The following is a 21,410-nucleotide window of genomic DNA, read 5'->3' as shown; positions in this document are numbered from 1 at the left end:
TTCAGCTCAGGTTCAGGTGAATGACAGCTGACATCTTTTCCTAGAGATGCAGATCCTTCTTGATCAGATTCAGTGGAATCATCACCACTACTTACAGGTGCGTCAGGTTCTACAGAAGGCACATCAGGTACATGCTCCAGTTCATAGGAGTCGGGTGGGACAGCACCGTTTGCTGAAATCTCTACAATACCAGCTCCAGGTAGACCACCAGTCTCTACAGAGGGTAAACCACCAATATCCACTTCAGAGGATTCTCGTGGCACGACACCTTTCGCTAGAGGCTCTACCCTACCAGCTCTAGGTCCACCACCAGTCAGTACTGTGGGCATAGTCATGACGGGTTCTACCAATACAAAACCTCCTTCGGGTGCAGGATCATCAGTAGCAACTCCAGCATCAGCACCAGTTAAATCGGTCTTGACAATAGGTAAACCGTTTTGCTCTAGTTCAGAGAATTCCCGTGGCACGACACCGTTCACTAGAGGCTCTACACTAGCAGCTCCAGCTGCACCACCAGTTTCTACAGCAGGGGGTAAACCCAATCCACAACCTTCTTCATGTGGCACGATGATGCCAGGTATAGGCTCATCGCACTGTGTCCAGCTCGCATCGATCTCCATAGACAAGAAACAAGGTGGCATCGGAGGTTTAAAAGACTGGCATGCCATTTCACCTTTGTCATCAGACAATATAGAGTTTTCTTCAACTCTATGTTTCTGCAATAATAAGCACATGAACAGAAATTAGACCAGAGCATCTAGCCATCTAACAGGGGCAGCGGCAAAACAAGCGTCGGTCCATATGTTTACCTTGTCATCTGGGATATCAGAACACACAGATTTAGAAGACATTTCACATAGCATCCGCTTTTTCGTTCCTTCCCCTACGTCCATCTGGAATAAGTAATACTATTGATCACATAAAACTAATTAATCAAATATATGCATATGTTGAGAAGTTTGCACGGCAAATTGTGGATTCTGCTTTTATCACCTACGAATCGTCGTTCTATATATTTACCTTGTCATCTGGGATATCAGAAGTCACAGAATGAGAAGTCATCTCACTAAGTATCGGTTTTTTCGCTCTTTCCCCTCCATCCATCTGCAATAAGAAGTACTATTGATCACATAAAGCCAATTCATTGAATATATGCATATGTTGAGAAGTTTGCACAACAAATTGTGGATTCTACTTCCAATCACCAAGTAATCTCGTGAGAAATGCATGATCAAGATATGTTTCTCCCTCTTGATCGACATCTGCATCTCCATTAAAACTAATCATCATGCGATGGTGCTCTTCAGAAGAGCGCATACACTTCCAATCACCAGACAAGCAAAAAATTGTTATTATGTGAACAAAAGTTGTGTGTACATATATATCGGTCAGAGAACCAAGATTGCATATTCTTGCCTGGTTATAACACATAAGTCATAATAACAATTAAAGAGAAAAGGAACATTTGCCTTTGCAATGTGATTGTGCCAAGTAGATTAGACAACCAACCACAAACATTACAGGTCAACAGCCAAACGCATGCGAAAGTCCTAAGGTAAGCTCCATAATACATGTTGAAACCAAAAGCCTAGAAACCATAAGAAAGGTAGCTCCACATCACAGTTCCACGATAGCAGCATACTGATCATAAAACATATATTAAGTCAGGACAGCTGCACCACTGGGTAAGCATCCATGGGGTCTGGCTCAAGAGCGAAGACTGTGTGAATGCTGCAAAATGTGGCTCTTGCCTCACCCCACCCATACATCTTATCATGGAACCTTACCAAATCAGCATGAATCATCTTGACATAAACATAGCTCCTCTCTCCATGCTGATGGGACTGAAGAATGCGCCAGTTGCAGTGCTTCAGCTTGTCAAACAGTATGCAGGAGATGACGAAGCATGCTGGCTGGTCTTTTGTAGTGACAATGGTTTGGAGTAGCTGGTCCTGTGAACCACCCAACTGGATCTTTAGAGCTTGAAGGACAGTCTGTGCTATATAAGCTACTGTTGCTGAGTTCAGCTTAGGTTCAGGAGAATGACAGCTGACATCTTTTCCTAGAGATGCAGATCCTTCTTGATCAGATTTAGCGGAATCATCACCACTACTTACAGGTGCGTCAGGTTCTACAGAAGGCACATTAGGTACATGCTCCAGTTCATAGGAATCGGGTGGGATAGCACCGTTTGCTGAAATCTCTACAATACCAGCTCCAGGTAGACCACCAGTCTCTACAGAGGGTAAACCACCAATATCCACTTCAGAGGATTCTCGTGGCACGACACCTTTCGCTAGAGGCTCTACCCTACCAGCTCCAGGTCCACCACCAGTCAGTACTGTGGGCATAGTCATGACGGGTTCTACCAATACAAAACCTCCTTCGGGTGCAGGATCATCAGTAGCAACTCCAGCATCAGCACCAGTTAAATCGGTCTTGACAATAGGTAAACCGTTTTGCTCCAGTTCAGAGAATTCCCGTGGAATGACACCATTCACTAGAGGCTCTACACTAGCAGCTCCAGCTGCACCAGTTTCTACAGCAGGGGGTAAACCCAATCCACAACCTTCTTCATGTGGCACGATGATGCCAGGTATAGGCTCATCAGTACCAGGTCCAGCTGCATCAGTCTCCATAGACAGTAAACAAGGTGGCATCGGAGGTTTAAAAGACTGGCATGCCATTTCACCTTTGTCATCAGAAAATATAGAGTTTTCTTCAACTCTATGTTTCTGCAATAATAAGCACATGAACAGAAATTAGACCAGAGCATCTAGCCATCTAACAGGGGCAGCGGCAAAACAAGCGTCGGTCCATATGTTTACCTTGTCATCTGGGATATCAGAACACACAGATTTAGAAGTCATTTCACATAGCATCCGCTTTTTCGTTCCTTCCCCTACGTCCATCTGGAATAAGTAATAATATTGATCACATAAAACTAATTAATCAAATATATGCATATGTTGAGAAGTTTGCACGGCAAATTGTGGATTCTGCTTTTATCACCTACGAATCGTCGTTCTATATATTTACCTTGTCATCTGGGATATCAGAAGTCACAGAATGAGAAGTCATCTCACTAAGTATCGGTTTTTTCGCTCTTTCCCCTCCATCCATCTGCAATAAGAAGTACTATTGATCACATAAAGCCAATTCATTGAATATATGCATATGTTGAGAAGTTTGCACAACAAATTGTGGATTCTACTTCCAATCACCAAGTAATCTCGTGAGAAATGCATGATCAAGATATGTTTCTCCCTCTTGATCGACATCTGCATCTCCATTAAGACTAATCATCATGCGATGGTGCTCTTCAGAAGAGCGCATACACTTCCAATCACCAGACAAGCAAAAAATTGTTGATTCTAGTAATGCTTAATCAGCAGTAGCCATGGAACAACCACAGATCGACCAAGCAAAAAAAAATCATCAGCCTACTGACCACCAGGCAAAACAAACTAGGCCCATACATGGCCTCACAAATCATCATCAAACGTCGATCAAACTAGCAAGTTTGAACATGGATTACTAATTTATTTTCTGATAAAGTGAGTATATTAATATCGAAAGATATTGATTACACTGAGCCTCAGCAACAACGCAATACCTTACTGGTAGTACGGATGCACATGGATTCCTAATACTCCCTCTGTTCGGTTTTAGTTAGTCGACGCGAGGGAGAGAAGAAAATGAACCGTCGATGCTTTCAACTAGAGTCAATTAAATACGAACGGAAGAAGTACGTAGTAGTATTGACAAATATCCGGATCTAGTCTAAAAACAAATTGGCATGTAAATCCTAGTAGTCTACTAATCAAGGATCAATACCCTAGATTAGGGTTGCAAGCGGCGTCCGCGAATCGTCCCGCAAACCAGAAAATTAGAGCAAATAGTGGTTGAGATTAGAGCAGATTTAAAGCACTCACACTGAAACTAGCTAGCCCGCTACCCACCCCGCTTGACACCCTGCCCTAGATGTGAATCTACACCAAATATTCAAACAAGGATGAGCAACCACCAATAAAATTTTATCCGCACATCATCATCTCTACCATACACAAGGGTATGGTGATTTCACATATAGCCATTGTTGCCGCGGGACGAGGATGAGTGATGCGCCGCGGAGAAGGTGCCTCACGCCTCTGTCGCCGCCGCCGTCGAAGAGGAAGTCGAAGCCGCGCGATTGTGGTCCGTCGCCGATATGGAGGTGGAGCTACTAGGGAAGAGGTGGAGGTGGAGGTGGAGAGGGAGTGATGGTTTGTACTAGTGGCGGCCGGTGAGGTAGTTATAAATACAGCCTCTCTCTCTTTTTTGGCAAGGAATGTTGCTTCTCTTGGAAGGCAACGAGGCAACGCACTCCAGATTTCGTATATTGCTATAATATAATATGGGCGGAGAAATTTGGACGCATCTGTGTTGTCTTGTCAAATGAATCACCAGGATTTGCTTTTAGTACTCCAGATTTGGGCGACCCAAGGAAGTAGAGATAGTAATGTACGCCATCTAGCTGCACGCTATCAAATCAAATAAATGGTCATGCCATTTACTTTTAAGATGGTGCAGCAGTTATTCTGACCAAAGAAACATGCACGTCTGCTGTTTATTTTGATAGTACTACTAGTAGTACTAATATTTCTGATGGGTATACATTTACCGTCCGCTAGCAAAGATTGTTTGGCACATTGTTCTTATGGCTTTCAACATCACACCCCTTAATAATATTATTAATCAATGTTTGGGCAATTAATTGAGTGTGTTAATAAAAAATTAAAACCCACAAATCCAACTGTACTATTATAAGGGCCATATGAAGGACAAGGAATGATTTTAAATGCCATATGGAGTACCTCCAACCATGTGAAATATGGTTCTGTCATGCAGGTGATACCCATGGCTTTGCATTGGATCCGTATGTTGTCCTACATACAGTCAACTATGAAGTACCACGATTTGGTTTTTGGGTGCAACCGGCTAGAGAATGATGCACGGGTTTGTACAGCCAGTACAATTCACATTAAGATTTTCTGATAGGATGTTGATGTGTATATGTAAGAATCATACACTAGAATGTCTTCTATGTTTAGATGGCTGATCTACGTTTATACTTTCTGTGAACCATGAGGTTAAGACCTTTGTACTGTAATAAATATTGCTAAATAACAGTATATATGTATGCCTCTAGGGACACTGAAACAGCCAAACAACCATGCATGTGTATAGACCGTATTTGATCAAATTACAAGAAGCACCTGGGTTCATGCAAATAGCATCAATTTATCACCTAAGTACATTAGCTATAAATAGTTAAATAGGAGTCAAGACCAACTGAGCTAGCTAGTAGTATGATCCTACTATTACATACATATCCCTAACTTTGATTGTCTTTGTTCCAGTCCAGCGCGTTGGTGTAGCTTGGGATGAACCAAAACCCCGTATGCCAGTTGGCCGCTGGACCGCTGCTTGAGAAAGAGATGCTTTGGTGGTCTTCGCCATTTAGACTGAAGCGGAAAATTTCTTGATGTAATGTGTCAAACTGAGAGCCAATGGCCTGAGGCGTGGTGTAGATGCAGTTTCTTCTTGTCAAATATCCTGGGGGAAATGTTGCACCACCCACTGGCATGAAAATCGGATAGTTCAACCCAGGGAACATAGAATAGTCTCCAAGATTAGTAACGCTTTCCCACGGGTTGGCTGGAAGTAACCGACTAGTGTCATTCGAGAATACCATGCAGGTATACCCCGAATAGCTGTGAACAGCGCGACTGCAATGGACAGAAGGGGTACTATCATAATAAGTTGGAGCACCGTCAGCGTCAAAATACATTACGCCACGTGCATAGATCAGGAGAAGTCTAGAACGATCTTGAGATCTTGCCAGCCACCACGTACGACTATTAGAGTCAAAATCATCATCGTCATCAAATCCAGCCGTCCACGGAAGGAATGGAGCAGGGAGCACTATAGGACCTTGAAAAAGGAAAGAACACGTCACATGAAAATATATTTCATGATTTATCTACTAGTGATATTGATTTGGTATTGTAGATGCCAATACTAGTACTTTATAAAATCATGGTCGAACATAAGATGGTTTGAAATATATTTCGAGCATCTTGGTAAAACTTCATATGGATTTAAAACATGTTCACCAAAATATTGGTCCAAATTTTAGATGGTTTGAATATAGTACTCCTTATTCTCTAGAACCGGGGGAATATAAACAAATGAAAGTCTTTATCAATATTGCATGGCACCTTTATTGATTCTATTTCTACTCTACCTTAAATTTTCCAGGGAGTAATAATAAAGAAACTTAATTACTAGGGGGCCTTTTTCCTACGGAACAACATGCACATTAGACCATACTAAAATTCCTATAGATGTTAAATTCTATATATGTCCATACCACAAGAGAGTTATGGTGTGCGCCTATGGAATTCCTTTAAGCCAAAAGATGCCAAGACAGTTCAACAAATAAGAGGTGAAATACTATATAAGTTACGTATATAAAAAAGATAGGGAGAAAATGTTACCAAATTGATTAGGATCCCATGCATAAACATTTCCAAGCTCAGTAACGGCAAACACAAGTCCGTTATGTATAATTGCATCGCAGTATATGGCGCCATACTGAAACTGGTTTTCAAGAAATATCCATGTATGAGGATATTCACCATGGAGGTAGGCAATTGCAGAGTCGAAGATTGCGACAAGGGAGAAATCTTTATACCCCCTAGCAGCTGTAGGAACTTGGCAAATAGCTATCTTCTCCAGTTGAATAGCATCACCCTGATACTCGAATATAAGTGGATTGCGTGTGGTTTCAAACTTCTTCCTCAAAGATGGAAGCTTAATCTTGCGATGAGTGTAGACATTGAGGAGGTTCCACTTGCCTTTGGGGCCAACCATGGCGATCCAATCTCCATTGGCGCCTGCCCGCTCCTCATCCTTACCGTGTGGCATTAGGCAATCATAGGAGAACCTGTCCAGCGGCACTAGTTTGCACTTGCTGTGCACCGGCAAATCCTCCTTAAACTCCCATGGTTTATCCGCCGGGTCACAACAGAGAACACACGGAAGGCCAAACGGCTGAGAAGCAGGCAGAGTGGTACTGTATTTGGCTGACTGAAGAATACTTTTGGAGGAACCGACTAGGGACGCGGCGGTGATGGCGTCGCACTGGCTAATGAGCACTTCAAGGGGGCCTTCCGTAAACACCTTGTGAAACAGCCCAGATCGACCCTGCTCGATTTCGCCATCGCAATGAGGCAGGTGGTACAATGGGGTTGGTATTTTCTTGGGAGATTTACTAATTCGAACTTTGGGAGAGAGATGGCGATCAATGGCGGCAGGTGGGGGTTTGAGTTGGAGAACAGAGGCTATCAAACTGGACACTGCTGGATAGGATGCGAAAGCGCCATGGCGGAGACGCAGGCGCGTGCTATTGAAGCTGGGCGGAGTGGGGATAGACGACGGAGGTGAACCGAGACGCTCCTCCTCTTATGCATATACTGCCTACTGCAGTTTCGAGGAGAGTGTGAATGTGTTCAAAAAAAGAGGAGAGTGTTAATGTGTTCAAAAAAAGAGGAGAGTGTGAATGTGTTCAAAAAAAGAGGAGAGTGTGACTGTGACCCGACACCCGAGTAGGAGCAGACGGACTATAGGAGTAGCCCCATCATTACAGTCCATTAATCGTGCTCCCTACAATAAATAAGTGAAACGTCCCAGGCTTGTGTTGTCTAATCAAATCGATGGCCATGTCAGTATTATGGTGAACAAATAAAACAAATACACACCAACCTTGTTCTTTTTGCAACATACACCAACCTAGCAAGGCATCAACCTTCTCGCCATCAACTAGGACTCCGTGGCTCCATCCCACCAAAGTTGTCCCAACTTTGTAAAAAAAAAATACAACCAAAAAATACACCAAAGGACTCCGTGGGACCGAGGGAGTACAAAAAAACTTTACTACTCCATGCTAGTATCGGCCACTTTTCGAAAAGTAATTCAAATTTCAACTCAAGGCGTGCTATTTTATGGTCCTGAAAATTGCCAAAAAAAATACAACCAAAAAATGCAACAGATCCATGTTAAGGGGGTACACCCTACGCAATACACATTAAGAAACTTAGAAACTTCAGCGACCTTGTAAGAATGCCCATGACAGTGCAGTTTTGCCAAATTAGGAAGAGACGAAATATGAATTCAACCAAAGAAATCTAAACGAATCCTTAGACAATAGCATAGTTAACACGTTCAGAAAAAAATGATGACTCCAAGAGAACAACATTAGCAAGAAATACTCCATTTTAGTTTGAACTTGCAGTCACATATATATAGTACTACCAAAATACTAATACTCCGAGCTGCATTCTAGCACTCCAACTAGCTAGCTAATAGTTCTGGAGTAGTAGTACTACTATACAAGTCCAAAATACATCCGAACGAACCCTATTTCGAACTAAACTACTCCCTCCGATCTTCGAGTAACTAAACGAAGATTATTGTATAACCTTCTTGTTGATGCAAACGCAGATAGGCAACACACGCTGCCCTCCATTCTGCTTCGCGTAACGGGGCGGCACCGCCAGGAAAGAAGTGAGCTGCTGCAACATGATCGAGCTAGGCTTCGGGGAGCTCGTCGGCTCGATTACCGCCATCAAGGTGTCCGTCGAGAGGTCACTGGTCCCAGCCGGCGCCGGCGCCGGTGGACCAATCACCAGCAGCTGCGCCTTGTACATCGGAAAAAAGCACGCGGCCGACCTGATGCACACACAGGACACAATGGTGGTCGGGCCGAGCGCGCCAATGGTGATGGCGAACACGCTACCGTCTTCTTCCCCACTGCCGATGAACAGGTGTCCCTGCGGTTGTACCGGAACACAAACTATGCACCAGGCGGGTATGCCATACTGGAACGTAAACACTGGGATGGAGTGGGATGCTTGGAGGTGTACCAGGAGCTCCCGCGGCGGGCCGGTGAAGCTGCAGCCGGTATTGATGGCCTCTGTGCAGCCGCACGGACCATGCGGGCACGCGATATAGTGCTTGTAGGACTCCGTGGAGGCGACCAAGCTCTGGCAGCCGACGCACTTGACCATTGCCCTAGATCGATTCGACGGCGGCAATCTTGCCCCAGATCGATTCGACGGCGGCAACCTCGCCGGCTGCTCGCACTTCTTGCACGGTGTGACGCCCCGGAACCGGTACCCTGAGGATTCCAGCGATCCCGCCGAAATCCGCACGATATCGATCCAGAGACGCCCTCAGACACGACGTGCGCGACGAATCACACACGTGATGCCAGAGGAATTAACACGAGCGGTAACATTACAACAGGATTACAATAGAGCCCACAAGAGACATATATACAACAACGACTCCAACGAGTCAAGATACAAATATACAATACAAAGATCCAAATCATACAGAAGATCGAATACGTCCGAGTACGGACAAGATACAAATTGGACTAAGAGTCCTGAAGATAACCAGCGGCGTCCATAACCCTGCCCAGGCCAAGCCGGAAGGGTAACCTTGCTAACGTCGTCTTCATCGAACATATCTTCATACCTGCCCGGTTATATCCCGTAGAAGCAGCAATAAGTACGGGTTCGTACTTAACAAGACTTCAAGACGTATAAGCATTCGTCAACCAGTCGTCCTTTGTACTTGAGGCACGCAGGGGACTTAGAGGACGCAAGAGGAACGTCATAGGAAATATGGTGGGGTTAAGCGGCAACGCGCAAGCACTAAAAACCTATAGAGACACTCTACAACATTCGTCTAATCAGAGAAGGTGAGAGAGCGCATAAACTAATAGTTCTATACTCTGCAAACATAACACAGCCGATGCGTTCCCCCTTCGCGAAGAAGTACTTACAAAGGCACTCACACGGTTGTCAAGTTTTAACCATTTATTATTAGAGTTGTGCTAACTTACTACACAAGTTATTATGATTGAAACAACAGGTGTAAGTTGTCTATGGTCGAGTCATACAGCTCCAAGTCGTCCATAACCGCGGACGCGGCTTATCGATAAGATTGTAACCCTGCAGGGGTGCCCAAATGTGCCCACACGCACGATCAACCCATTTACGACAGGTGGATATCACGACACGCACTCTCCTTCACTACAACAATGTCCAGGAAGCCACCTAACTGAGTTAACCCGTTTCGGAGCCCGATCGAAACTCCGACGCGGACTTAGCTGTTTGCGTCTACGGCTTTCAGATGGAAACAAAGGCTCCGCAGGGTGAATCCATCTTCAGCAATACGTACCGCATCCTACGAGCGTGCAAGAGACAACGGGGTTACAAGGCAACATGGCTTCCCCAAGAGTAACATCATATCATCTGACCACAAAGAAACAAGCTTGCACGCCCGGGAGAAACAAAACAAACATCCAAACTAGTTGTGGCCACTGGACAAAGCTGTAGATTCCGGCAGTGGTCGAGGGGAGACCCGGTAAGCATACCCACGTGTGGTTAGAGCGCTCAGTCTCGGAACAGATAACAAGAACTCGGGGTCCTAGGTTATTTAGGAAACACAAGTGAGCCGTCACAAAACGATCAGCTGACCCACCGATGCCTCCTCTAAACAAATATCAACAACTAAAGTAACCATGATTCTTCCCAACATATAACCCAATAAGATAACAATAACGGTAACGAGATAAAACAGCGCTAGCATGCACTACGACTCGCAAGGGCAGACTCGATAACCAAACAATAGCCGTAGGAGGTGGTGGTGGCAATATGGGCTGCTTGAGGTAACAAGTGGAAAGAACACGTGACAAGAACGCAACTTAAGGATAGCATGAGGGAGAAGGCAAAATAAAATAGGTGAGCGACTTCTGCAGGGGCAGAAGTATAGGGGAAATGCTTGCCTGTTAAGCTTGTCGAGGGACATCCGGAGAACTTGTCGTATCTCACAACACCACTTCGCGATCCTATCCGGGAAGAAGCAAATGCTGGACAAACAACGGATGCAAACTTACAACTACGGAAGAAGAATCGGCATGCTCATGATATGATATGCATGCATGACATGGCAAGGATGATGCGATGCACTTATCCAATTTAAGCGGAGTCGAAACCCCGGACAAACAAGTTAGGTTGGAGTTGCATTTTCTACCGACAAATTTAAGGGTGGATTAGCATAGCAAACATGGCAGGGGTGAGCTACTTCAATATTAAACGGAGCGGGGAAAACCTAGTTGGAATTCCGAAATACTCCGCATATATGTTAGGTGAACATGCACAACTATCAACGCGCGACATGATGCGAGATGCAAACAGATGAATGGATGGCATATTCATGTTCCTTGCATTTTTCTGATCAACTTTCATGTATAACACTTATTATTTGGAATTATAGTTTGCAAGATATGATTTTAGCAATAATTACACAATTCCTGCAAAAACAAAACAGAACCAAATGGGCAGAGACGAATTGGGCTGAACCTGCGCTGTTTTCTGGGCCGGTTCTAGGCTATTGCTGGCGCAGGATAGAGGACTGACGCCGGGAAGGGAACCTGGGCCAAGGCCCATCCACGGATCTGAAGAAAACAACAACAAAAAGGTGCTGCTTAATTGATAGAAGTAGGGTTTGAACTCAGGCTTCACGGGATCAAGATTAAGTGTCAAACCACTGAGCTGGAGACTCGGGTTTTGATTAGAACGAGACGTGCGGCCATTTTGACCCAGTACAAGGCGGAGGTCTGGGACAAAAACGCCATGACTGAGCTCACAGTCAAGCATGAATCTGGAGATTCTGGCCAACCCGGGACGGGCGAGACGGCGTCGGGGGGTGCGGCAGAACGTGGGGAACCGGATGGTGGTGGTGAGGCGTCCAGGGGGTCGCCGGAGTACCGCCGGCGTCGAGCTCCTGCGGAGATTACCGGTGGTCAACGTCGGTAGAAAAAAAAAAGGACGAGAACGAGACGGGGAAGAGGTCTGGAGGAACGAGGACATCACCAGGGAGCCGTGGATGAGGTCGGAGAGGACGGGGGAGGCCTCCAGCGGCCGGAATCGACGATTTACTCGCCGGAGTCGGAGAAGGTAACGGCGAATTTGCCGTTGATTGAACGAGCCCCGGCTCGATTCCTTGGAGCAGGTTGAAGAGGAGGCCGAGGCGCATCTACGGGTGGCATTAGATTGACGCGGGGAGGCCGGAGTTGGTCGGGCGCCGGCGAGGAGCACACGGGCAAAACCCTCTCCGGTTGTTCTCCTTGGAGAGGAAGAAAGGAGGAGGGAGGAAGAGACGTGGGCGAGGATGTGAGCCAGCTGTGGCTGCTGTGGTCCAGGAAAAAGTAGAGGAGGGGGAGGCTCACGCGAGGGAGGTTGGAGGTGGGGATCGGCTTCGACAACGACAGAAAAGAGACGAGCACGCGCCCTGCGTGCGTGAGGAAGAAAGCGAGGTGGACTCGGTCTCCTTGCAGTGAAGGGGTACGGGCCGCGTGGGGAAGGTGGGTCGGGCCAGGATGCTGCTGGGCTGGACTGCGTCGGAGGAAACAAAGAGGGCCCAGGGAAGGATAGCTGATAGGGTTTTCTGTTTTCTTTTATTTCTAGAACTATTTTGAATTTGAGGCAAAGGTGAGAGAGATTTAAAATGTAGTTTTCAAAATATTTACATTGTTTGTTATCAAAAACAAAACACCTTTTTATACAAAAAATTATTTATTGGAAAGACTTAGTTATAAACTAAGAAATATGAGAGGAAGAGGATAAGGTTTTATTTAAAGGAAAGACAAGGGAGGGGTTTATAAAATACTTTTATTTAATAAAATCATGGATGACATGATGCATATGCCATGATGACTTGGAACGACACGGAAAAACGAGCTGCGAAGAAAAACTAATATATGGGGTTTTTCCGGGTCGTTACAAACGACACCACTAACAAGGAATCTCGCCCCGAGATTCCACGCCATGGTACGGGGAAGAGAGGTGAACTATCGGATCTTCGGGCGTCGTGTCGATCTCCTCGACACCACTAACAAGAGTTCTTGCTCCATGTTGATCGGCGACACCACTAACAAGAATTCGTTGTTCCGCTGTTGATGATGCACTTCTGTCGGATCCTCCGAAGAACAAACCTAATAGGTGAGGGGCAAAGATCGTCCAACCCACGTCGGAACCTAAGACTCAGAGAACTCGGATAAGGGAGAAGACTCAAAACGCGCATAGGTAAGAAGAGAAAGAATAATATAGGTAAGGAGAAAAATCAGAGCTAGTCAGATCTATCCAACGAGTTTTAGAAAATAGTTTTAACACTCTAAACTGAACGACCGTTGGCAAGGTTAACCTACAGGCTGGACTAGTGGGGTATCGCAACCTGGCTCTGATACCAACTTGTGAGGTACCGTCAACCTGGCTCTGATACCAACTTGTGACGCCCCGGAACCGGTACCCTGAGGATTCCAGCGATCCCGCCGAAATCCGCACGATATCGATCCAGAGACGCCCTCAGACACGACGTGCGCGACGAATCACACACGTGATGCCAGAGGAATTAACACGAGCGGTAACATTACAACAGGATTACAATAGAGCCCACAAGAGACATATATACAACAACGACTCCAACGAGTCAAGATACAAATATACAATACAAAGATCCAAATCATACAGAAGATCGAATACGTCCGAGTACGGACAAGATACAAATTGGACTAAGAGTCCTGAAGATAACCAGCGGCGTCCATAACCCTGCCCAGGCCAAGCCGGAAGGGTAACCTTGCTAACGTCGTCTTCATCGAACATATCTTCATACCTGCCCGGTTATATCCCGTAGAAGCAGCAATAAGTACGGGTTCGTACTTAACAAGACTTCAAGACGTATAAGCATTCGTCAACCAGTCGTCCTTTGTACTTGAGGCACGCAGGGGACTTAGAGGACGCAAGAGGAACGTCATAGGAAATATGGTGGGGTTAAGCGGCAACGCGCAAGCACTAAAAACCTATAGAGACACTCTACAACATTCGTCTAATCAGAGAAGGTGAGAGAGCGCATAAACTAATAGTTCTATACTCTGCAAACATAACACAGCCGATGCGTTCCCCCTTCGCGAAGAAGTACTTACAAAGGCACTCACACGGTTGTCAAGTTTTAACCATTTATTATTAGAGTTGTGCTAACTTACTACACAAGTTATTATGATTGAAACAACAGGTGTAAGTTGTCTATGGTCGAGTCATACAGCTCCAAGTCGTCCATAACCGCGGACGCGGCTTATCGATAAGATTGTAACCCTGCAGGGGTGCCCAAATGTGCCCACACGCACGATCAACCCATTTACGACAGGTGGATATCACGACACGCACTCTCCTTCACTACAACAATGTCCAGGAAGCCACCTAACTGAGTTAACCCGTTTCGGAGCCCGATCGAAACTCCGACGCGGACTTAGCTGTTTGCGTCTACGGCTTTCAGATGGAAACAGTGCCCGCAGGGTGAATCCATCTTCAGCAATACGTACCGCATCCTACGAGCGTGCAAGAGACAACGGGGTTACAAGGCAACATGGCTTCCCCAAGAGTAACATCATATCATCTGACCACAAAGAAACAAGCTTGCACGCCCGGGAGAAACAAAACAAACATCCAAACTAGTTGTGGCCACTGGACAAAGCTGTAGATTCCGGCAGTGGTCGAGGGGAGACCCGGTAAGCATACCCACGTGTGGTTAGAGCGCTCAGTCTCGGAACAGATAACAAGAACTCGGGGTCCTAGGTTATTTAGGAAACACAAGTGAGCCGTCACAAAACGATCAGCTGACCCACCGATGCCTCCTCTAAACAAATATCAACAACTAAAGTAACCATGATTCTTCCCAACATATAACCCAATAAGATAACAATAACGGTAACGAGATAAAACAGCGCTAGCATGCACTACGACTCGCAAGGGCAGACTCGATAACCAAACAATAGCCGTAGGAGGTGGTGGTGGCAATATGGGCTGCTTGAGGTAACAAGTGGAAAGAACACGTGACAAGAACGCAACTTAAGGATAGCATGAGGGAGAAGGCAAAATAAAATAGGTGAGCGACTTCTGCAGGGGCAGAAGTATAGGGGAAATGCTTGCCTGTTAAGCTTGTCGAGGGACATCCGGAGAACTTGTCGTATCTCACAACACCACTTCGCGATCCTATCCGGGAAGAAGCAAATGCTGGACAAACAACGGATGCAAACTTACAACTACGGAAGAAGAATCGGCATGCTCATGATATGATATGCATGCATGACATGGCAAGGATGATGCGATGCACTTATCCAATTTAAGCGGAGTCGAAACCCCGGACAAACAAGTTAGGTTGGAGTTGCATTTTCTACCGACAAATTTAAGGGTGGATTAGCATAGCAAACATGGCAGGGGTGAGCTACTTCAATATTAAACGGAGCGGGGAAAACCTAGTTGGAATTCCGAAATACTCCGCATATATGTTAGGTGAACATGCACAACTATCAACGCGCGACATGATGCGAGATGCAAACAGATGAATGGATGGCATATTCATGTTCCTTGCATTTTTCTGATCAACTTTCATGTATAACACTTATTATTTGGAATTATAGTTTGCAAGATATGATTTTAGCAATAATTACACAATTCCTGCAAAAACAAAACAGAACCAAATGGGCAGAGACGAATTGGGCTGAACCTGCGCTGTTTTCTGGGCCGGTTCTAGGCTATTGCTGGCGCAGGATAGAGGACTGACGCCGGGAAGGGAACCTGGGCCAAGGCCCATCCACGGATCTGAAGAAAACAACAACAAAAAGGTGCTGCTTAATTGATAGAAGTAGGGTTTGAACTCAGGCTTCACGGGATCAAGATTAAGTGTCAAACCACTGAGCTGGAGACTCGGGTTTTGATTAGAACGAGACGTGCGGCCATTTTGACCCAGTACAAGGCGGAGGTCTGGGACAAAAACGCCATGACTGAGCTCACAGTCAAGCATGAATCTGGAGATTCTGGCCAACCCGGGACGGGCGAGACGGCGTCGGGGGGTGCGGCAGAACGTGGGGAACCGGATGGTGGTGGTGAGGCGTCCAGGGGGTCGCCGGAGTACCGCCGGCGTCGAGCTCCTGCGGAGATTACCGGTGGTCAACGTCGGTAGAAAAAAAAAAGGACGAGAACGAGACGGGGAAGAGGTCTGGAGGAACGAGGACATCACCAGGGAGCCGTGGATGAGGTCGGAGAGGACGGGGGAGGCCTCCAGCGGCCGGAATCGACGATTTACTCGCCGGAGTCGGAGAAGGTAACGGCGAATTTGCCGTTGATTGAACGAGCCCCGGCTCGATTCCTTGGAGCAGGTTGAAGAGGAGGCCGAGGCGCATCTACGGGTGGCATTAGATTGACGCGGGGAGGCCGGAGTTGGTCGGGCGCCGGCGAGGAGCACACGGGCAAAACCCTCTCCGGTTGTTCTCCTTGGAGAGGAAGAAAGGAGGAGGGAGGAAGAGACGTGGGCGAGGATGTGAGCCAGCTGTGGCTGCTGTGGTCCAGGAAAAAGTAGAGGAGGGGGAGGCTCACGCGAGGGAGGTTGGAGGTGGGGATCGGCTTCGACAACGACAGAAAAGAGACGAGCACGCGCCCTGCGTGCGTGAGGAAGAAAGCGAGGTGGACTCGGTCTCCTTGCAGTGAAGGGGTACGGGCCGCGTGGGGAAGGTGGGTCGGGCCAGGATGCTGCTGGGCTGGACTGCGTCGGAGGAAACAAAGAGGGCCCAGGGAAGGATAGCTGATAGGGTTTTCTGTTTTCTTTTATTTCTAGAACTATTTTGAATTTGAGGCAAAGGTGAGAGAGATTTAAAATGTAGTTTTCAAAATATTTACATTGTTTGTTATCAAAAACAAAACACCTTTTTATACAAAAAATTATTTATTGGAAAGACTTAGTTATAAACTAAGAAATATGAGAGGAAGAGGATAAGGTTTTATTTAAAGGAAAGACAAGGGAGGGGTTTATAAAATACTTTTATTTAATAAAATCATGGATGACATGATGCATATGCCATGATGACTTGGAACGACACGGAAAAACGAGCTGCGAAGAAAAACTAATATATGGGGTTTTTCCGGGTCGTTACACACGGGTTCGGCGCAAGCTCGCCGACGCAGCGCCGACAGCCCATATGACCGCCCTTGCACTGCACGGAACAACGTACGTGGCATCAGTTGTCATTGACATTTCTCACAGGTGAACCTAAGAATGAAATCGGAAGGGAGCGACCTTGGATATGGGGGGTTTGAAGGGCAGCAGGCAGAGGGGGCACAAGAAGAGGGCCTCCTCCATCTTCAGAGAAGAGTGATCGGGAACACGAGAACGGGATGGGTTCTTTTTTATATACATGCCTTGGAGTGGAGTATGGATACTACTACTTATAGGAAGAACTTCCTTGCTAAGAATCGGCGTCGGCCGTACGCAACCATAGATGCACCAGCGGCTCTGCAGTTTGTCAAAATAAAAGGACAGAGCTGTAGTGACTTGAAGCCTCCAAATCTCATTGTGACTTGGTGCCACCATCTACCATCCATTTGAGATCCAACGTTCCAAACTATCTCTTATTTCGAACATAAAAACAAAAATTATTCAGAAAATTATGAAAAAAAATCCAGTAAAATGTAGATGCATTGTTCTAAAATCTGTGAATATTTCACTCCCACTCGGACGACTAGCTTGTGATTAAAGAGCTTTTTACGTATACAAGCACTAGTTTAAACTAAATACTCCATATATTTTCTCACAAACCTTTGATTCAAATCGAATGAAACTTCACCAAAATATAAATCGAAATATGCACGATTAACGGGAAGTTCTTGAAATATTTTTGAGCAATTATAATAATTATTTACTTTAAATTCTAAGTTGATCGCATACATTGGATCTGAGATGTATGCTGGATGGTGGCACCAAGTCACTATGAGACTTGGAAGTATCAAGTCAGTGAAGCTCTATCCCAAAATAAAAGCTTCATGAAGGGGGCAGTTTGGTTCAAAAAAGAAGACAGTGCCAAGCAGTTGTCAAACAGTACCCATATAGTCAGATGTACTCCCTCTGATTCAAAATTATTTGACTCAACTTTGTCTAGATATATGGATGTATCAAGTCACTGAAGCTCTATCGCAAAAAAAGCTTCATGAAGGGGGAAGTTTGGTTCGAAAAAAAATACAGTGCCAAGCAGCTGTCAAATAGTACCATAATGTCAAATGTACTCCCTCCGATTCAAACGAAATGACTCAACTTTGTATTTTGCATGTTAAAGGTTTTTCGTAAAACTTGGCCAATCTTAACATAGTTTGCCTTTCTAAAAATAAATATAAGCCCTAAGGCTCCTTTGATTCATAGGATGGGAAAACCATAGAAATATGAAAAACATAGGATTGAGATGCAATAATAAAATCCTTAATATGCCTTGAAAACCCACACGTACGCTCTTTCTAGGACAGAGGCAGTATGAGGTAATGCACCCACATGCTGTCATCTGCCCGTTCGTGCTATGTCTCCCAAATCTTGAAATATCGTCAGTTATCCATTTCACGTCCACACTTCTCCCTCTCTCCACGGACTAGGAAAAAACCCTCTCTTCACTTCCCCTTCCCATTCCACCGATGGAGAGCCCAACCGACGCCGTCAACAAAGCGAAAGCGAAAGCCGCGCGGCTGGCCTTAGCCGCAGAGGAGGCGTCCAGAGCCGCGACCGCAGCACGCATGGCCGCAATGGCGGCGATTATCGCCGCAGTGGATGCCAAAGACGAAGCGGAGGCCATTGCCGAAGGTCGGGCCATCGGTCGCTCATCGGCATCTGATGCTGTTGGTAGATGGGTCCACTCTCTTGGGAAGCATCCCCTAGATGACGAGGACGAGGTTGAACTCATCTTTGAACCGCCGCCGCCGACCTTCGACGAGAATATCGTCGACGAGGGGGAGGAAGTATGTTCCGATTCTCCTCTCTCCCTTATTCAACATAGCCCTGTATCGATTTGCGCTACGGTCTCTCCCTCTTTTTTTGCGCTATAGCGTTTTGAATTAGCGGCATAATCTTTTTAGATTCATATTCAGTATTAGTTTCAACTGCTACATATTTGCTTCACATCCGATTCACCTCTCTCCCTTATTCAACATAACCCTGTATCGATTTGCTCTATGGTCTCTCCCTCATTTTTTTTGCGCTATAGGGTTTTGAATTAGCGTCAGAATCTTTTTAGATTCATATTCATTATTAGTTGCAACTGCTACATATTTGCTTCACCTGTTTATTTGGCATGTATCAGGTTGCTACTGATGAGGTTGACAGCGATGTCGAGTCGCGTCATAGGAAGGCCAGGGCCACTCTCAACAAGCTTAAGGCGGGGAAGTTCGACAAGTATTGGAGTGAACCCCCGGATCGGTGCCAGGAACAGCTGCCCCTTCTGCACAAAGAGCATAAAGGTTGACTTTCAAAGCGTCCTGCAGCATGCCGAAGCCGGTGGATCCGGCTGTGTCAAAGTTGGGGAAACTGTTAACCGATCCGGCTTCATAGCCAACCACATGGCCTATGGGCTATTCCTAAGGAAGAAATTGAACCAAGCTATCGAGACCGGTCGTGTGCCTCCTCCCAAGCCCAAGCCACCAAAGATTAAAGGTATGGGTAGCAAGAAGCAGAAGAAGCGGTAACGGGAGGAGGCGACAGGAAGAAGATGGTAAATATACTCCGTAACTGTTGTGCATGTTTGTCTCTCCTACTGCTTCAAAAGCAGCATCTTTTGTTGAACTCTGTTTATGTTTGCTGCTCAGCAGCGTTTGTGGTGAACCTATTAGCTTAATTAGGGATTGTTGAACTATGTATGTGTTGAACCTTGCTTAATTAGGTTGTGTTGAACTCTGTTTGTGTTGGCGTGGGAAGGGGGGCATGATGCTACCCTGAATTTGCGGGACCCCCAAAAAACTTGCAAATACGAGTGATGCATCCAAAAGGAACAAACTTTTACATGGTAGACCCCAGTCAAAGCAAGAAATGCAATCGGGTCCTTAATGTGCCCACCGCCCGGATTGATCGGGGATTTTGCCTGCCTACCGCATGTGACTTGTGCTCACTGAAGTTTGGGACCTCACGCATGGGCACCACACGTAAGTGACAGACCTGTTGGTGTAAAAACTCGGGTGATTATTATACTGCATTAGTACAAAGTTTCCTATGGATTCAAGGGTTTGAAAGCCAAGTTAACTCATTTTCATGACTAAGAAGGAGCTAGGCTTACTTTTTCATTTTCATGTTTTAAACTTGTTTAAATCTTGGTCAAACAAAGGAATTGACCAGGATTCAAATGGGCATAAAAATTCAAAAAAGAAATAAAAAAAAACAAAGCACATAAGCTTCTTATGTCATATATTAAGCATTAAAGTTGATCAACGAAGTATAGACATATTCAAACCAGAAAAATCATGTATATACCCCCTAACCTTAAACTCTGTCTTATGAAGTCAAGCATGAAGAAAAGTGGTTATGGGTTTCAAACATGGAAATTAAAAAAACTCCCAAAAGCTCATTTTGGAGTGACTAACAAGAATCCAGGCTTACCTTTTCATTTTCATGTTTTAAACTATTTTAAATCTTGGACAAACCTAGGATTTGACCAAGATTCGAATGGACATAACAAATTCAAAAAATCAAAACCAAACACATAGACTATTGATGTCATATAGTAAGCATTCAAGTTGATAAACAAAGTCTAGACATATTAAAACAAGAAAAATCATGTATATACTTGGCCCCTAACCCTAAACTCTGTCTTATGAAGTCAAGCATTAAGAGAAGTGGTTTTGGCTTTCAAACATGGAAATTCAAAAAAACCTACCAAAAGCTCCATTTTGGAGTGACTAAGAAGAATCCAGGCTTACTTCTCATTTTCATGTTTTAAACTGTTTTAAATCTTGGTCAAACCTAGGATTTGACCAAGATTCAAATGGGCATAACAAATTCAAAAAAAAACACATAGTGTCTTCTGATGTCATGTAGTAAGCATTCAAGTTGATAAACAAGGTCTAGACATATTCAAACCAGAAAAATCATGTATCTACCCCTACCCCTAAACTTTGTCTTATGAAGTCAAGCACGAAGAGATGTCATTTTGGGCTTCGAACATGGAAATTTTAAAAACCCTCCTAAAAGCTTCATTTTGGAGTGAATAAGAAGGATCCATACTTAATTTTCATTTTTATGTTTTAAACTTGTTTAAATATTGGTTAAACCTGCTAGGATTTGACCAAGATTCAAATGGGCATAAAAATTCAAAAAAAAGAAATAAAAAATTAAACCGAAAACCACTTCTCTTCGTGCTTGACTTCATTAGACAGAGTTTAGGGTTTGGGGTATATACATGATTTTTATTGTTTAAATATGTCTAGACTCCGTTGATC

At 45.1% G+C, this 21,410-nt stretch overlaps 2 long non-coding RNA genes across 2 annotated transcripts; both read right to left on the bottom strand.

Annotated features, from left to right (window-relative positions):
• Positions 1-10,267: 10,267 nt before the first annotated feature.
• On the bottom strand, positions 10,268-12,277 carry LOC127333400 (uncharacterized). The gene is made up of 3 exons (XR_011750979.1): positions 11,663-12,277; positions 11,478-11,572; positions 10,268-10,984 (listed from the first exon to the last, which is right to left on the bottom strand). It is a non-coding gene; the product is annotated as an uncharacterized lncRNA (long non-coding RNA).
• A 1,279-nt stretch (positions 12,278-13,556) lies between these two features.
• Positions 13,557-16,478, bottom strand: LOC139836070 (uncharacterized). The gene is made up of 3 exons (XR_011751985.1): positions 15,864-16,478; positions 15,679-15,773; positions 13,557-15,185 (listed from the first exon to the last, which is right to left on the bottom strand). It is a non-coding gene; the product is annotated as an uncharacterized lncRNA (long non-coding RNA).
• Between the last annotated feature and the right edge of the window lie 4,932 nt (positions 16,479-21,410).

This window comes from Lolium perenne, chromosome 2 (assembly GCF_019359855.2).
Source record: "Lolium perenne isolate Kyuss_39 chromosome 2, Kyuss_2.0, whole genome shotgun sequence".
NCBI lineage: Eukaryota > Viridiplantae > Streptophyta > Magnoliopsida > Poales > Poaceae > Lolium > Lolium perenne.
The sequence above is the reverse complement of the archived record's forward strand: the minus strand, read 5'-3'. Positions and strand labels throughout refer to the sequence as shown.